General features: G+C 40.7%; 1 protein-coding gene and 1 long non-coding RNA gene across 7 annotated transcripts in view; both read left to right on the plus strand.

The window, feature by feature from the left end:
* Window positions 1-1,013, plus strand: LOC121468223 (uncharacterized). Its single transcript, XR_005978297.2, has 2 exons — window positions 1-698; window positions 800-1,013. It is a non-coding gene; the product is annotated as an uncharacterized lncRNA (long non-coding RNA).
* Window positions 1,014-8,273: 7,260 nt separating this feature from the next.
* The window catches only part of AGTPBP1 (ATP/GTP binding carboxypeptidase 1), a 76,697-nt gene continuing 69,154 nt past the window's right edge, over window positions 8,274-15,816 (plus strand). For 5 of the 6 annotated variants that reach the window (XR_012053166.1, XR_012053165.1, XM_072922687.1 and 2 more), the window contains exon 1: window positions 8,274-8,424. The gene's annotated coding sequence lies outside the window, so the exon portion shown is untranslated. Of the gene's footprint in view, window positions 8,425-8,546; window positions 9,018-15,816 lie in introns of those variants that run through there. The other variant, XM_030258858.4, reaches the window with a different exon arrangement.

Below are 15,816 nucleotides of genomic sequence, written 5' to 3' on the forward strand. Positions count from 1 at the left end.
CGCTTACCGATGGCAGCGAGGCGGGGCGAGAGCGGCCGGGGCAGCGCTCGGCACCCGCTGCACTCGCGAGCAACGCGGGGCGGGGCTGCGGCTCCGTCCTGCGCGGCGCGGGCTCGGGCGCCATGAGGCTGCCTTGAGTGCGTGGGGACTGGGCTGGGAAGGGGCTGCGGGAGCTGAGGGCGGCGGGGCGCTGCCGCATAGCGGGAGCAGAGTCTGTGTCCAAGTCTGTTGAGAACGCTGTATAAATAGCTAAAAGGCTTGTGTCGACAGGACGGAGCCAGGTTTTTCTCAGTGCCGCCGAGCAATAGGACAAAAGGCAATGTACACAAACGGATGCACAGGAAGTCCCACCTGAAGAACTTCCACGAGGAAGAACTTCGTTACCGTGCAGGTGACCGAGCACTGGATCAGATTTCCCAGAGAGATTGTGTATCTCACGGGAGATACTCAAGAACTGTATAGACACAAACCTGTGCCACGGGCAGGCTGGAATCTGGCTGAGCAGACAGGTCGGACCAAATGACCTCGTGTCTCCTAGCCTGGCCGGCTGTGTGACCCTGTGCGGCGCGGCCCCCGCGCTCCCCGCCGAGCCCGCACGCCGCTGCCGCTGCCCGCCCGCCCGGGGCGCGCTGCGGAGGCGGCGCCGGCGCCGTGGGCTGAGCGGGCGGCGGCTGAACTGAAAAGCAGACTCGAAATAGGTTTATTTCCTCTTCTGTCAGACGTTCCCTCCCCTTCCTTTCCCATTCCGTTTTAATGAACGTCATGTGCTAGAGTGTACGTATCTCTGTGTTCTGTACAGGGTCTGATTATCTCTGTTGAGAGGGAGGCCAGGTGACGTGAGATGACGTCTTAGGGAGCTACTGAATGCTTGCAGTTTCAGGCTAAGATCACCAACGTAGAAGACAGTGGCTAATGTGCTTTACTGACCTGGCAGAGGCTATCTTCAGCAGATTTTATGTCCAAGGCTTTGGGGAAAAAAAAAGTTGAAGATTAAACTAAAAGCTTTAAACTAACTTTATCCATTGTCCTTTCTATTCAGCATTCAAAGTATAGAGCATTTGTGCTTGGTGGGAAGCAAGAGGAGAAATTTCAGTCAGAGCTCCTTTTAAACCAATGACAGCAACCTACTTTTATCTGAAAGAATAAGTTATCTTTAGTTTAATGACTGCTGAAATGTCTGATGGCTCACAGCTGCACTGTGCTTATATGGAGTTCCAGGGGTGATATACAACAATGTAGCAGACATCTTGTAATGATCCCAGTGTTATGGTAGAAAGGACAGACCATTATTATTGAACCTGATGTTGGTTAAAACATCTGTATGTGAAACCTGCCTGTCTTTAAAACAGAAGATAGTGACCACCATTCTCTTCTGTAGTTGTTTTTCATGGGAATTCTATTTTTCGTTTCAGGACAGAAGGGATGTAGTCCATATAATAATAATATCACTATGAAATTATCTTTCTTTAAAAACACAATATTTAACAGAAATTACTTTCTGAAAAGGTTTGAAGTTTGTCAGAGAGTATTCCATTAAACTACCTGTTTGTGGTTCTGTGCAGACTTTATGGTAGAAATTATAAGCTGACTTTTGTTGAAGTAATCATGGCAATGGATGAATCCTAAATAAATGTAAGGAATTATCACTTCCCTTGAATAAAATACCAAGCATCAAAAATGAACACCAGGTTGGTTATGTGTGTGAAATGACCAAAGCAGTTAAAAAAGGTAATACATGTTCAGTGCAATAACCTCCAAGCAAGGCATTGAGAACATCAAAGCACCTCAGTCTGAAATGATACAATGAAGTGCCTTGACAAAAATGCTTTGAAGGGCTGATCTAACTTCTGGTACATGTGATATGCACGTGAGAAAATAAAGAGAAATAAAATCAGTTTTTATTTATTTTTATATTACACACAATTATTATTATTTTTCTGGGGATAGTATACCAAAACTACTAGTATTTAAAATGCCTTGCATATATTACAAAAGTATCCATTTTTTCCTTAGTCTACTACACCACAAAGTAATCCACAATGTTAAGCAAGACAGAAGAGCAACCTTCATATAATACTTGCTTGTTATGTCCAACACATGTTTTGTGCTTCTGTCTTGGTGAAGTGGGAGTAGATCAAGGATTATGAGAAACTTGCTTCAGTATTAATTATGGAGTACCCTTGTTCCTGTAATACAGTTAGTACATGTCATCATATGCTTGACTTAAATAGGCTGGTTTATTTAAGAAAACTTCAGCTAACCATGTGACAGTTTAGGGTGCAGTCATTTGACTGATTGCTATTTTTGTCTTTCTAAAATGATGTTACATTAATTTTGAAAGTACTGATGTATTTTGTATGAGTTTCTAACACAGGGTGTCTATTTTTACACTGCAGAAACTCATACTAAAGCATTATGAATTTTTTAGGGATACTAAAGAGGAGAAGTGAGCAAACTTGCCCTGTATTACTTGGCTTTAAAAAAAAATCCTGTAAAAGAAATTTTGTCTGGCATAAGCAAAAAGGCATTTCCAGTCTTTCAAGTACTGTGTGAAATGAAAATCAGATTTAAGTCTGTTTTGTTTGCTCTAAAGAATTTGAAATGTGTAGAATTACTTATTGACCTCTTTGTAAAAAATTGCAATTGTTTATCATTTTCTAAATAGCAGAGATCTGTCCTCTCCCTCAAGAGATGTCGTAAGTCCATTGTGGAAATGGTCATCTGCTGCAGGATGTCTTCCTAGCCTTGCCCCAAGAAGGAGGTATCTCATACTTGCTTCTGAAGATTATTCTTTACCTTTTACTTAAAGTACTGCTGATTTTTCAGGAACTTACCATTGCTTTAGTTGTCCTTCTTAATGGAAGCAATTGGTGCAGGGAAAAAAGGGAAAGTGAGAGATCTCAAAGTATGCAAATACTGCATAAATAGAAAGAAGGCGAACTTCAGGTAGGCTGAAAATGATACACATTTAATTTTTTTTTTTTTCTTGATAGACTGAAACAGACGAGATTCACTTTTGATTTTGGTTGGGTCATGGATGGGGCATTATGTTAAAATTCTGCATGTATAAATTAAATGTGATTGTCAGTAGGCATATGGAAAAAAGTGGCTGACTTGGTATGAACCTGTGAAACAGTGCATCACTTTAGAAACTGTCTGCTTCCTGCTCTGAAAAACAGTGCCCACTCCTTCCCACCCCCAGTCCCTAGAAACTTAGATGAAAATATGCACCAAATCTGTACATTCTGAATTCTCTTTGAAGAATATTGACATGTTATTGCATTTGTAGTATTACAAAGGCTAAAGTGGCTGAATGAAGCACAGATGTGAAGTTGAACTAAAATGCTTTTTATGCACTAAAATACATGCATAACAGAGCACAAAAGATCATCTCAAAGAAAAACTGTTCTAACTGGTGAGATACATTAGAGATAAAGAGTCAAAACAAATTCTCCAATGTGCATGTAGGCAAGCATTGGCTTCCAAATGAAGGAGTGATTGTTTTCAAGAGTGATGAAGAGTTGTTAGCTTTATTATCTGGAACTGACTGGATCTGTTTAATAAGAGGTGTATAGCAACAGACAAGGCAGATTTAACTAGGTAGAGGTTAAGTTTTAGTAGGAAATGATTATCTAGTTGATAATTACAGGGAACATAATAGGATCTAGAGATGTTTATATGTTGCTATCCACTAAGTTATTTTGAAGAGCTTTTTCTTATTCTCCTTGCTCTTATCATAGAATCAGAGAATTTTTACCTTTGGAAAAGCCATCAATTCAGCACCACCACCATGTTCATCATTATACCACCTCCTCAGGTGCCATATCCACACACTTTCTGAACACTTCCAGAGCGCATGACTCCACCACTTTCTTGGGCAGTCTGTTTTAATGCTTTACAGCCCTTTCCTACTTCCAGAGGGGCTAACCATTATATTTTAAAATATTTCATGATTATTTTAGTTGTATGGTCTGATCCTGAAAGTCATGCTGTACAGCTTATTTAGTAGTAAATATTTTTTTAGTAGCCTGTAAAAATGCAGGACTGAGGAGCCAATCTTTGTCTGAAAACTTGTCTCTGCATAAATGTCAGTAATCTGTGACTCAATTTGTTGCTTGCATTGCCTTGTCAACAATACTAAATGAACAAAATTTATGTAAACTTATAAGCTCCTTTTTTTAGCTTATGACACCTCTGATGTCCTTGCCTTTCCACACAGTGTGTAGATGTGTATATATTTCTTCTAAGTCCATTGATTGTCCCATTAAAAGGTATATTCATAAGACTGAATTTCCTACAAATTATAAAGTTATTAAAATTGGAAAAGACCTTAAAGTCCAGCCTTTGACTAATCACCCCATGTCAACTAAACCATAGCCCTAAGTTGCATGTCTAGTCATTTACTGAACACTTCCTGGGATGGTGACACCACCACCTCCCTAGTTAGCTTATTTCAATGCTTAACCACTCTTTTAGTGACAAAATTCTTTCTCATGTCCAACCTGAGCCTGCCCTAGCCCATCTTGAGGCTATGTGTTGTTCTCCAGTTGCTAATTGCCTGAGAGAAGAGGCCAACCCTTGCCTGCTACACTCTCAGGTAGTTTTAAGAGAGGGATAAGGTCACTCCTGAATGTCCTTTTCTCCTTTATCTTCAGGCTAAACACCTCCAGCTCCCTCAGCTGCTCCTCATAAGAGTTGTGCTCCAGACCCTTCATCAGCTCCATTGCCTTTCTCTGGTCACTCCACACTCCTCAGTGTCCCAGGTCAGGATCTGCTGTTGACCCCTAGGTCTTTTTTGGCTGAGCAGCTTTCCGGTCTTTCTGCCCCAAGCCTGTAGCAGTGAATGGGGTTGTTGTGACCCAAGGCTGGGACTGAGTACCTGACCATATTGAATCTCATACCACTGGCCTCAGCTCATCGATCCAGCCTGTCCAGATCCCTCTGCAGAGTCTTCCTGCCCTCCAGCAGATCAACACTCCCTCCCAATTTAGTGTTGTCTGCTAAAATTGAGGTGGTACTCCAAATAATTGATAAAAGACATTGAACAGGACCAGCCCCAGCAGCGAGCCCTAACAAACTCCAGTAGTGACTGTCAGCCAGATACCTCATCCCAGGCATCCATCCAGTTTTCAACCAGTAAACTGCACCTAAGTCATGAGCAGCCAATTTCTCCAGGAAGAAGCTGTGAGAGAGAGAGTATCAAAGGCTTTATTGAAGTTCAGGTAGACAACATCCACAGCCTTTCTCTCATCTGCTAGGTGGGTCACTTAGTCAAACCTAGAGACTTAATTTTGGTGGAACCCATTCTGCTCCACAGTCTAGTGTCACTGTTGCTGCAATTTTCAGAGATGCATTCTTAGCTCCCCATCAAGCTTTTACTTGATGGCCCTATAATTTACCATCACCTTATTTTCAAATTTATTATTTGCTCTGGTTAAATTAAATGTAAATAATTTGAAATAGTTTTGTATGCTTGTTAAAGATTCTACTTTAAGTGTTAAAAATTTTGTGAAACCAAAGAATAATAATTATATTTACTTTTTGTAAAAAATTCAATGGATAAACAATTCACTTTTGCACACAGTATTGTGTTTGAAAATAAATAAAGCTAGGGCATATTCCTGCTGTCTCATATAAGAAAAATGCATCTGAATTTGTGAGAATTGTTATGTAAATAAGCTTAGCAATGGCCTGCTACACCATTTTTACACTCTGTAAACAGAAACGTGTTTTCTAAAGGTAAAGTTGTTCTCCTTAGAAATAAATCCTAAACTAGGAACCAGTTTACCTGCCAAAAAAAAACAATTCTAGGTTCAATTGTTCAGTGACCTTTAACTTTAGCTAGTAAAAATAGGAGTTCTACATAGAATGGTCTTTTGGTTGAAATAATCAAGATGAATGCAGCACTTATATTAACTATGTTCTGCATTTTTGTTTACATGGAGTGAAAAAAGTTAATAGATTTCAGTAACTGATACGGAAATGAGTATTTTGATTAGGCCCATTACTATAATTCATTTTTTTCTTAAATGACATCACACTTTTACCAGCGTTAAATTAATAGAGCTGCTGCTGGGCCCTCTTTTTTTAGTAGAAAATTCTCATATATTTAACTGATTTATTTTTGTCATGTGCCAGGACACATACAGAGCTGTTTTAAAACATTATTTTCATAACTAACTTAAATAAACTGACTCTGATTTCACCTTCAAAATATTTGAGAGATTTTTATCTACACCCCCTTTATTTGTCCTTTACTTGCCAGAGTCTGTCCGATACTATTTTTGTATTTGCCTGAGTCATACTTGAGTACTTCCATGTCTTCTGCTTTGCTTTAGACAGAGCTATGCATTTAAAATAATTCCATTAATAGAATTCACAGACAACTTGTAGCTGTACTGAATTCTCTTTTAAGTATTCTCTTACCCATTTCCCAATGTGACCAGTGTTATGGAACAAGCGAGACTGTTCCTATCTGTTGCCAACGCAGTGACAAAGTTCTGATAATGTGCTCTTTTCGTTCATGCTAGATACCTGGAGAAACTTTTAAAAGGGGGAGGAAGATCCTTCCCAATACTCATATGTTTTCTGATTAAAGCCCATGGGTTTACAAGTTCTAGGAAGTATAATTAATGTTGAATTATTTGCTGGAGAAAGACCATGAGAATAACTGAATAAATGAATGTCTGGCTATCTATTTTTGTTAGTATGGCAGGATGAGGACTTAAAATGTATATAAGCAGTTATGCATAAATAGGAGGTAGGAGGACCAGGATCTCCCATCTGTCATACCTTGACAAAATTAGTTCACTGCTCCTCACTTGCGTTGTTTTCCGCTAACTTGCCAGTAAAGCAGCTTTGTTCTGTAATCATAAGGTATGGATGTGTATGCATGCTGTGCAGATCATCTGTGTACTGTTGCATGGATGAAAAGCAGAATTCACCTTTCTAACACTGTAACCCAAGTTAAAGGACTAACAAACAGTAACTATAAACCACACTTCTGGTGAATCAGCCCTATGGGAGAGTTGCAGACTGCACACAAAATGCACAGCTACCTCCTAGACAGTAGAAAAGGCTATCTTTACTCTTGCCTTTGTGAGTATTGAATGATGTGTATAGGACAGGAGTTGCAAGTGCTGTGTCCAGGTATCTGTCCTTTGAAAGGGAAGATGAATAAAAGTGTAGATTTAAAGGATTTGAAATCAGCTTTTTACTGAGCAAGAATTAGAATGGGTAACTCTATGTATACACATTGTTACTGGGAAATTAACTTTGCATCGTTCTAGTAGGGATTATGCCTATATAATGGGTGTAAGTGGGATTTGAACTTGATTTCAGTCTGCTGACCATTTACTAAAGGGTTGCTTTTCCCATGTCAGATTTGTAAAATCAGTATAAAGATTTGGCCACAGATTCTTAGTAGTTTCTTCATTTGATTACCTTAATGAGAAAGGAAATACCTAGTTGTTCCAGTTTGACAGTATCAGGGAGATTAAATTACCCATTTCTAGAAGTCATCAATGATACTAGTGCATGGCTCATAGCACCTCCAGGTGCTAGGCACATGGAGGTTAATTTGCCATAAAATGTTTTGTGAAGCGTATGAGGTATTACTTTTCTTTTGCAAAGATTCTCAGGGGAAAGGAAAGGGGGGGTTGTTGTGTGAGGAGGCATACAAAGTCTTTGACTATGAATTTGCTGTGGTACTTCAGTGCCCAGGGCAGCAGGATTCTTTGGGTTCAGGTACTTATGTGCCACAACAAACTGTGTATAAAGGTTGGGCGGGGGTGAAGCGCCCCACAAAGGTATTGCAGAATCACGTAATAGGTCAGGTTGGAAGGGACGACAGTGGGTTATGTGGTCCAACATCCCTGCTCGAGCAGGGTCATCCTACAGCATACCACACAGGATGATGCCCAGAGGGTTCTTAAGTATCTCCAGTGCAGGAGACTCCACAACCTCTCTGGACAATCTGTGCCACTACGTGGTCATCCGCACAACAAAGAAGCTCTTCCTTGTGTTCAGGTGGAACTTCCTGTGCATCAGTTTGTGCCCGTTGCCTCTTTTCGTACTGCTCCCGAACCACCGAGAAAAGCCTGCTTCCATGCTCTTGCTCCCCGCCGGTCCCCCATTAGACACTTGTGTATCTCACAGAAGACGTACTGCTCAGGCGCGAGTGGCTGGTGCGGGGCGGCCAGCCAGGGGGATTCACGCGGCTCAAGCGGCGCCGCTCCATCCGTGCGCTCCGGACGGGCCGGGCACCGGGCACCGCGCTCCTCGCGGCGGCGGCGCTTGCGCGCGGGCGGGGCGCGGCGGGGCCGGTGACGCGCTGCGGTGCGGGCAGGTCCTGCCGCCGCCGCAGGAGCACGGCGGGGGCGCAGCGCCGAGCCGCCGCCGCCGCCCCCGCCCGAGCGCCGCGGGGTGAGTGGGGGCTCCCCGCCCGCCGCCAAAGCGAAGCCCCGCCAGCGGACATCGCCTTGGGCAAGGCGGAGCGGGCCGCAGCGGGGCAGGGCCGGGGCCGGGAGCGGGGCTGGGGCGGGGCTCGGCTCCTGTGTGCCGGGCTCCCCGGGGCTGCCGGGCGCGCTCCTGCGGGCGCCGGGGGATGTGTGCGGAGCCGCTCGGGCACGGCGGCTCTCTGCGGGAGCCGCGCCCTGCGCGCTCTCGCCCGCAGGCCCTGCGGTGGGAGCGGTCCTCGTTTCCGGGCCCGGCCGCGGGCGGGGTGGAGCCGGCGGTGCGCGGAGCCCCGCGCCGGGCGCGGGACGATCGTGTCCCCGTACTCCGTGCGGTGCGCAGCCGGCCCGTGCCGCTCCCTGCTCGGCCCGGCGGCCCTGCAGCAGCCGGGGCTGCGTTCAGCCCTGCCCCTGCCGCCCCCAACGCTGCGGCTCTGCCCCGCTGCCCCGCCGGAGGGGTAGCCCGAGCATGGGCTTTGGGTGGAAAATACGGCCTTTGGAATAACATTTGCTTCATGTGCCTTACGACTTGGCCTGCCCAACGTCTGTTTCACTTAACGCTCCGTGAGTAGGAGTTTGTCAACATTTGTGGTTTGGTTTTTCTTTTTCTTTCTTCTTCTTTTTTGTTTTTTCCTTTTCCTGTTTTTTTCTGCCTTTTTTTTTTTTTTTTTTTTTTTTTTTTTAGGAGTGGAAATCTAGCACAGCAAGTGTTTCTTTGTAGATACCGGTTCAAATGCTCGACAGAGGTTTGAGAAATGGGTTGCACATCAGGGTGGGGTGGTGTTTTTCTTCATTGTAAACTGCTTTCAGCCACCGAAAGCTTTGTGTGAAATGTTTAGAAATACACAGGTGGACAAACTGTGATGGTTACTTGGAGCAATAATCTTTCAATGGTATGTATAGGCAGAAAGTAAATTCCTTTGTACCTGTATGATGTAAAAACATCGTGAAGCTTCTATATAACCTTGTGGTGTGAAGGTTGATTTTTGTGTACTAATTTTTCCAGCATGAGAAAATTAGCTCTACAATAAGTGTATTCCCACGAATTATATTTCTTCAAAGAAATATGTGTCTGCACTACCTTTTTGGGTTACATTTCATGAAAAGGCTTCTCTTTTTTTTTTTTTTTTTTTTTTTTTTTTTTCAGGAAGCTTTCAGTGTGTAGTTTGTGTAACCCTGAGTAACTGGATGTTGCTTATGGGATAGCCCCATCTTTTGCTTAATCCTTCACTGAAATTATACTTATGACCAAAGGATTTTTCTGGAAATGCAAGTCTGTGTTGGAATATCTTTTAATGTCTTTGGCTGGGGAGTGACAAGATAATGTCCCTTCCTGAAAACATTTTTTTAATGTCAAGATAATTTTAATACATAGTTTCTGATGTTTCAGTTCACTATTGTGATTTTTTTTGTGCCACTATAAATTAAGCAAAATAACTTTTTTTTTAAAAGTTTAATTTAAAGAAAGGATTCTTTCTGTATTTTTCTTTTTCAGAAAGGGTGGAAATTATCTCAAATCAAGGAGTAGTCTTGGTATGTGAAGTGACACCCAATATATGTTTGTGTAAAGCAATACCTGATCTCAGGCTTAACTTTCAGGTCAGGTGTTGGAGGTGGCAGTGCTCATATTTTAGTTTTCGCATTCAAGAACTTCACAGGTTATTTTCCAAATTTAAGATTTTGAGCTTGAAGGATATTCAGTTGTTTTGGCAGAAGATTTGTGTTAGTTATCTTACTGCTGCTAGGAGCAACTTCCCTGAAATTACATGTAAGAAGCTACATGTAAAGAGAAAAAGGTGAGAGGCTCTGTGAAGTCCTTTGAGTTTACAGAAGGAGTTTGCTATTTCACCTTGTGTTTAGGTTTTAGTTTAGTTCAGCTTCTCACTCAACAGCTTGTCAGCAGTGTGTCACATGATTAGAAACTTCGAAGTCTTTAAAATTCATGGTGATACTCTGCTAGGCACAGTTGGGGATCACCTGTTTTTTGGCTCTCAGTATGTTATTTGAAACATCTCCTTGAATTCCAGTATATGTGAGCTGCGTGCTCTTAGGAGATAGCTCCCGTAGTACGAATTGCTAATGTTCAAAACCACTGAGTGCTAATCAACTCACCCTGGCTCTGGAGTATAACTGCAGTAATTGAAGCGTTGAAACTCCTTAAAGAACTTAGAGGGGATGTCAGGTTTCTTGGAGTGAGTGTGAGAGTGCTGAACAAGGCAACTGCTTGTGTGAGTGCTTAGGAGAGATTTATAACAGCAGCGTATCAATGGGTATGTTTCCAGGCCCTGCCACTATCCACAGCTTAACTGTCCAATATCCTGTGCTAAGCATCAAGAAGATTATGAACTATCCAGTGTGTGTCCTGGGAACAGGGGTGATTCAGCATGGTTTCCATTTGGAAATGCAGGAACCATAGGAAGACTGGAACCAGCAGAGAGGCGGGAGCACCCAAACATCCTTCCTTTCTTTTGCAACAGCTGCAGAGGCAACAGTCCTGAAAGTGTCACCCCAAAACAATTAGTATATTACAAGGCACATAAAAACTTCCACTACATCCTTTATAAAACTTAAAATTACTGAGAAACAGGGTGCCCAGGGGTTGCAAACTAGAGGTAGGTCATACTGTTGTAATTGTTCCAAGGTTAATTCTTAAATAAGTGGTACAAATCAAGATTTTTGAAAGGGATAACAGGGAGTATTATGGGTTGTTATGACTGTGTTTCTGCACATCAATGAGGTTTGAAGGGTTTGATGTATATTTAGGTAGATAAATCTGCAACATGAAGCCATGGAGTTTTTTTCTTTTTAATTTTTTAATCTAGATTAAAACCAGGATTGCAGGTTTGCTTTTTCAGGTTTGTGAACTAGGAAGTTTAGATCTTTGAGTTGATTTTTTTACAGACTGATCTTAACCATCAAGACAGTGTAACCCAAAGGAGCAATCACTGGGTTAAGTGCCAGAAAGCACCTCTGACATTTACCAATGTATTAAGCTTTTCCAAGAGCTGGCAAAAGTTCCTAGGTTTCCAGATCTCATTCAGTTCATGGTGTAGGGAAATACTTAGTTTCTGCTGTGGTTTTCCTTTTCCTTCTGGCTGTTTTTATTGCTTCCTCCTCCCTCCCTGTGCCATCCACCTCCTGCCTGATAAAAGGGTTATGCCGGCTGGGCAAGAAGTAGCTGACTAATGCAGTATTTCTGTCAGCTTAAATCACATAAACTTTGAACGTGATACTATGTGACCCTGATGACAGCAAGTTTGTCGCATCTTGAAGTAACCTTATGCCTGCAATGCTAGTAACTTTCTAAGAGCTTCTTTCCAGGCAAGAAATAAAGTACTGGTTGTGTTTTAGTCTGCTCCTTTCCCAGCAAATGCTTTTCTTGATTGCTTGCTTAGGTTTTTTGGCTGCTTTTGTCAGACTTTGTTTTTGCAGTCAAGTGGACTAGTGCTAATGGCTGCATGACATAGTTGGCAGCCTTCTGTAAAGGACTTTGGTGCTTCAGTTGCCTGTGAAGTTTTATGTATGTCATTTTGAATGTCTGATTATATGCTGCAGTTTACCTAGTCACGTCAAAAAGTTGGCGTTTTGCTATAATGCAGCAACGGGTAAGCGAATCAGCTGACTTTTTTGTTCCCTACTATAAATATTTATGGCAAATGGCATAAGGGAAAAGCAGTAACTGATTTTCAGAAGTATTTTTTCTTTGACTAGTGAAGGTTGTTAGCCTTTTAATTTTGTTTTAGATTTATGAATTAGGCTCTCTTCCACCAAAAACTTCTTTTTTTATCTGCTTAGAGGTCTTGAGTAGTCATTAGGTAAGGGATTATTTTCTGCCATTTCCACATAAAGTCTTAAAATTACATCTGGAAGAAACAGTTTTTCTACTATCTTGAACAAACATTTTCTCATGAAAAAAAAAAAAAACACTTCTAAGGTACTTTTAGGTATGCTATAATACTTTGATGGCACTAAAACCTTTTGTACTGCTATATATTAATAGGAAGAGATAGCTGTTCAGTGTGTACTCAGTGCCATTCCATCCTGTTTTACAATTCAGTTACAAAACCAGCCAGTCCTGATAATTGACTCTCTCTGGGCTATTGATTAGGACTTTAATTGCTGTGAAATACAGCCGAAGGTTCGGCATGGGGGGGAAGTCTGGTTTTGTTTTCCAGTGCTTGTAAAGGTTCAGGAACTGGGCTAGGAATAGTCAACTTCAGGAAACAGATTGTCACTACTACATTAGTTATCATTCTTTATATATATGGCTCTGTTTAATGCATTGTGATTGAGTACAGTGTAGTATTTGCCAACTTGAAACTTAATTGTGAAGCTTGAAGGATTTCCCCAGATTTTTAGTATGGTTTATCGGTAACCAAAGCTTCTATGGATCGTTCTGTGCATTGAGATTTTAGGATACAAAGCAGTTTGTACAAATAACTCTGGCATCTCCAATAGCTTGTGAGATTTTTTACCTAACAATAAGCATCACATTTTTATTAAGGAAATTGTTCACATGCAGTAACTTTGCTACTTTGTATAGCATTAAAATAGAACTGCATTCTTGGAAAAAAAAAAAACCCCAAAAAACAACCCACAACCAACCATTTTTTTCAAAAAGATAGTTGCGTAGGTTGTCATTTGAGACACTGAACTTGGAAACAATATGCTAAGTATGAAAGAGTAAAGGATTAAATTGACAAAGGAACTACTTAAGGTACAGTTGCTGGAACACCTGCAAATGGGCAGTCCTCCTTATGGTGCAGGAGGATGAGATGGGGGAGACTGCACCACTGTGTTAATAGCAGTGGCCATTTCTTACTGCTGTCAAAGGAAGAGTATTCTGTCCTGGTGAGTAATTATTTTGTGCGATGCTAGGTAACATACTGCTCATTTCTGTATGGCGTGTTGTGTGGTTTTGCTATATTTAGAATGCTGGTTATCACAGTGTTTACCTGCTCTCTACAAGATTTTTGGGTAGGTTGCTGTTGCTACAGAGACCATGACCAGCTGCCATGTGTTGCTGGTTATCCTAAATTTTTAACACAGAGTATATTCCTACAAATGTGAATTCACTTAGGTAAATAGTCCGTTCTTGCAAACAATTTGCTTCAGTGTTTAAAAATGTAAATCACAAGTGGTATTTTGGAATTAAGATTGCCTAGAGCACAAAGAATGCAGAAGTCTTTTTATATGATTATGTTTAAACAGACTTACAAGTACTTTAAAAAGAATATTTTGACCCATTAACAGCTTCTGAGACTTTGGGATGCATGAAATGAGATAATATGAAAAATGCATTTGCTTGTGATTTAGTCTGCATTGAACTGGGAGAACACACATGTACTGCCGTGAAAGGCAGAAGTGCTTTTGGAAGCCCAGAATGTAACCAGCTTCAGGGTTTCAATATAGGTTTTCTTCTGCCTAGCATTTGTGACCTTTTAAATAATTGTGTTTTCTCAGTTCGTACTTATAGTTTTTCTATTTAATTTTTAAAGCGTTGTGTTTTGACACTATTCTGTCACCTGAGATTTTGTACTCCTTCCTTTTTTTTGTGTACTAGTTGGCCTTTTTTCAGTACTGTAGCCTTTACCATGGATTTTGTTCAGCTACTTGCTTGCACTGTCTGATAAGTAGGTACACATCAAAGTAATGACTTCATTGCTGCAGTCTTATTAATTTTTTTAATCTTTCAAATCAATAGCTCCGTGATAATCAAAATTGAAGTCTGAGCTTTGCCTTTGAAAATATTTTGGGTTGCACCAAGCTTTGGATACAAAGTAAAATATGGAAATATATATGTGTAGATGAACAGTCTTACAGGTTTTGTAGAGCTATTGTGATAGATAGACATAAAAAACTTAAATTTTGGTGTTTCTCTTCATAAGTATAATTTGATATGTAATTTTAGCAACTCCTCCTTTTATGATAATAAGATACTGTGTTTTAACATATACTTAACAGACTCAAAAATATACCTTTCTATATAGTATTTATGAAGAGCACAAGTTTCTGGAAAATAAAAATGTAACAGAATATAGTGCAAGTAGAACAGATTCGGTAGTATTGATAAACTTTGTATATCCATACTGGGTTTTGATTTTTCTGGTTTCTCTTGGAGAGAACTGTTTTTTTTGGGACCAGTGCTTTGCAGGAAGATCCTAGTATTAGCCATAGAAAATTTCAGACATTTCTTGCTCTTTGAAGTAGTCTATTTTCTGGTTGTGGTTTTTTTGGGTTTTTTTGGGGTTTTTTGTTTGTTTGTTTTTTGTTTGTTTGTTGTTGTTTTTTGGGGTTTTTTTTTGGCTGTTGTTGGGATTTTGTGGGGATTTTTAAAAAATTATTTGTGTGGTTTTCTTGTGTGTGGTAGCTTGGTTTCTTGAGGGACAAAAGGTATTTAAGTAAAGAAAATGCAAAGGTTCTTTAAATTTTATTAAAATTACATTTATATTTCTAAGGCAGGCATGTTCTGTGTTAAAGTATTTTGGTCAATGGAACATGTGAATTCTCTTTATGTAAACGGAGAATGTCCTTCATTTTCAGGAACAGAGCGATTATCCCTGTTTTCTGTAAGAGAGAGTTTTAATAGCAGGATTTTATCACAAAAACTCTCTGTGGCTTTGAGAGATAGGATTTCTGCCAGTTTCAGTGAGAAAGAGAAACCTAATGTGAAAGTAGAGGTTTCTTGGTTAAAATAAAAATTTTGAGCCTCAGATGCTACATTATTGTATGTTTAATTTATGAGAATTTCTTTCTACTATCATGTTATTTGAATGACAACAGAAATGCTCAGCACTAATCTGTTATAACTGACTATGTGTTTTTTCTTCCTAGTGTCTAACCTAAACCTTCCTCCTTTCAGTTTAAAGCAATTGTGTTGCCTCTCGTCCTGTCTCTGCCCACCCTTGTAAAAAATTCCTATCCAGCTTTCTGGTAGTCTCTCTCTAGGTGCTTGAAGGCTGCTCTGAGGTTTCCCCAGAGCCTTCTCATCTCCAGGGTGAAGAGTCCCAACTGTTTCAGTCTTTCTTTGTATAGGAGAATTGTTCCGTCACTCCAGTCATTTTTATTACCCCCTTCTGAACTTGCTTCAATAAGTTGACATCCTTGCTACACTGGGACACCTAAAACTTGTGTCAGTAAAATCTCCTCTGAATCCTGTTATGACGTCTGACCAGAAGTATTGCTGCCTTGGAGTGGCAGCATCTTGCTGTTCTTCTAGTACATATGTATGTATATTATATATATATATTCAGGAGGATGGAGAGGATGGAGTTTGTACAAGTCCTCTGTAGGCACTCCCAGTAATGCCTAATAGACACATCTGAACATGAAGTCTGAATGAAACAGTGCAAGTTCATTTCTT

Source organism: Taeniopygia guttata, chromosome Z (genome assembly GCF_048771995.1).
Source record: "Taeniopygia guttata chromosome Z, bTaeGut7.mat, whole genome shotgun sequence".
Taxonomy (NCBI): domain Eukaryota; kingdom Metazoa; phylum Chordata; class Aves; order Passeriformes; family Estrildidae; genus Taeniopygia; species Taeniopygia guttata.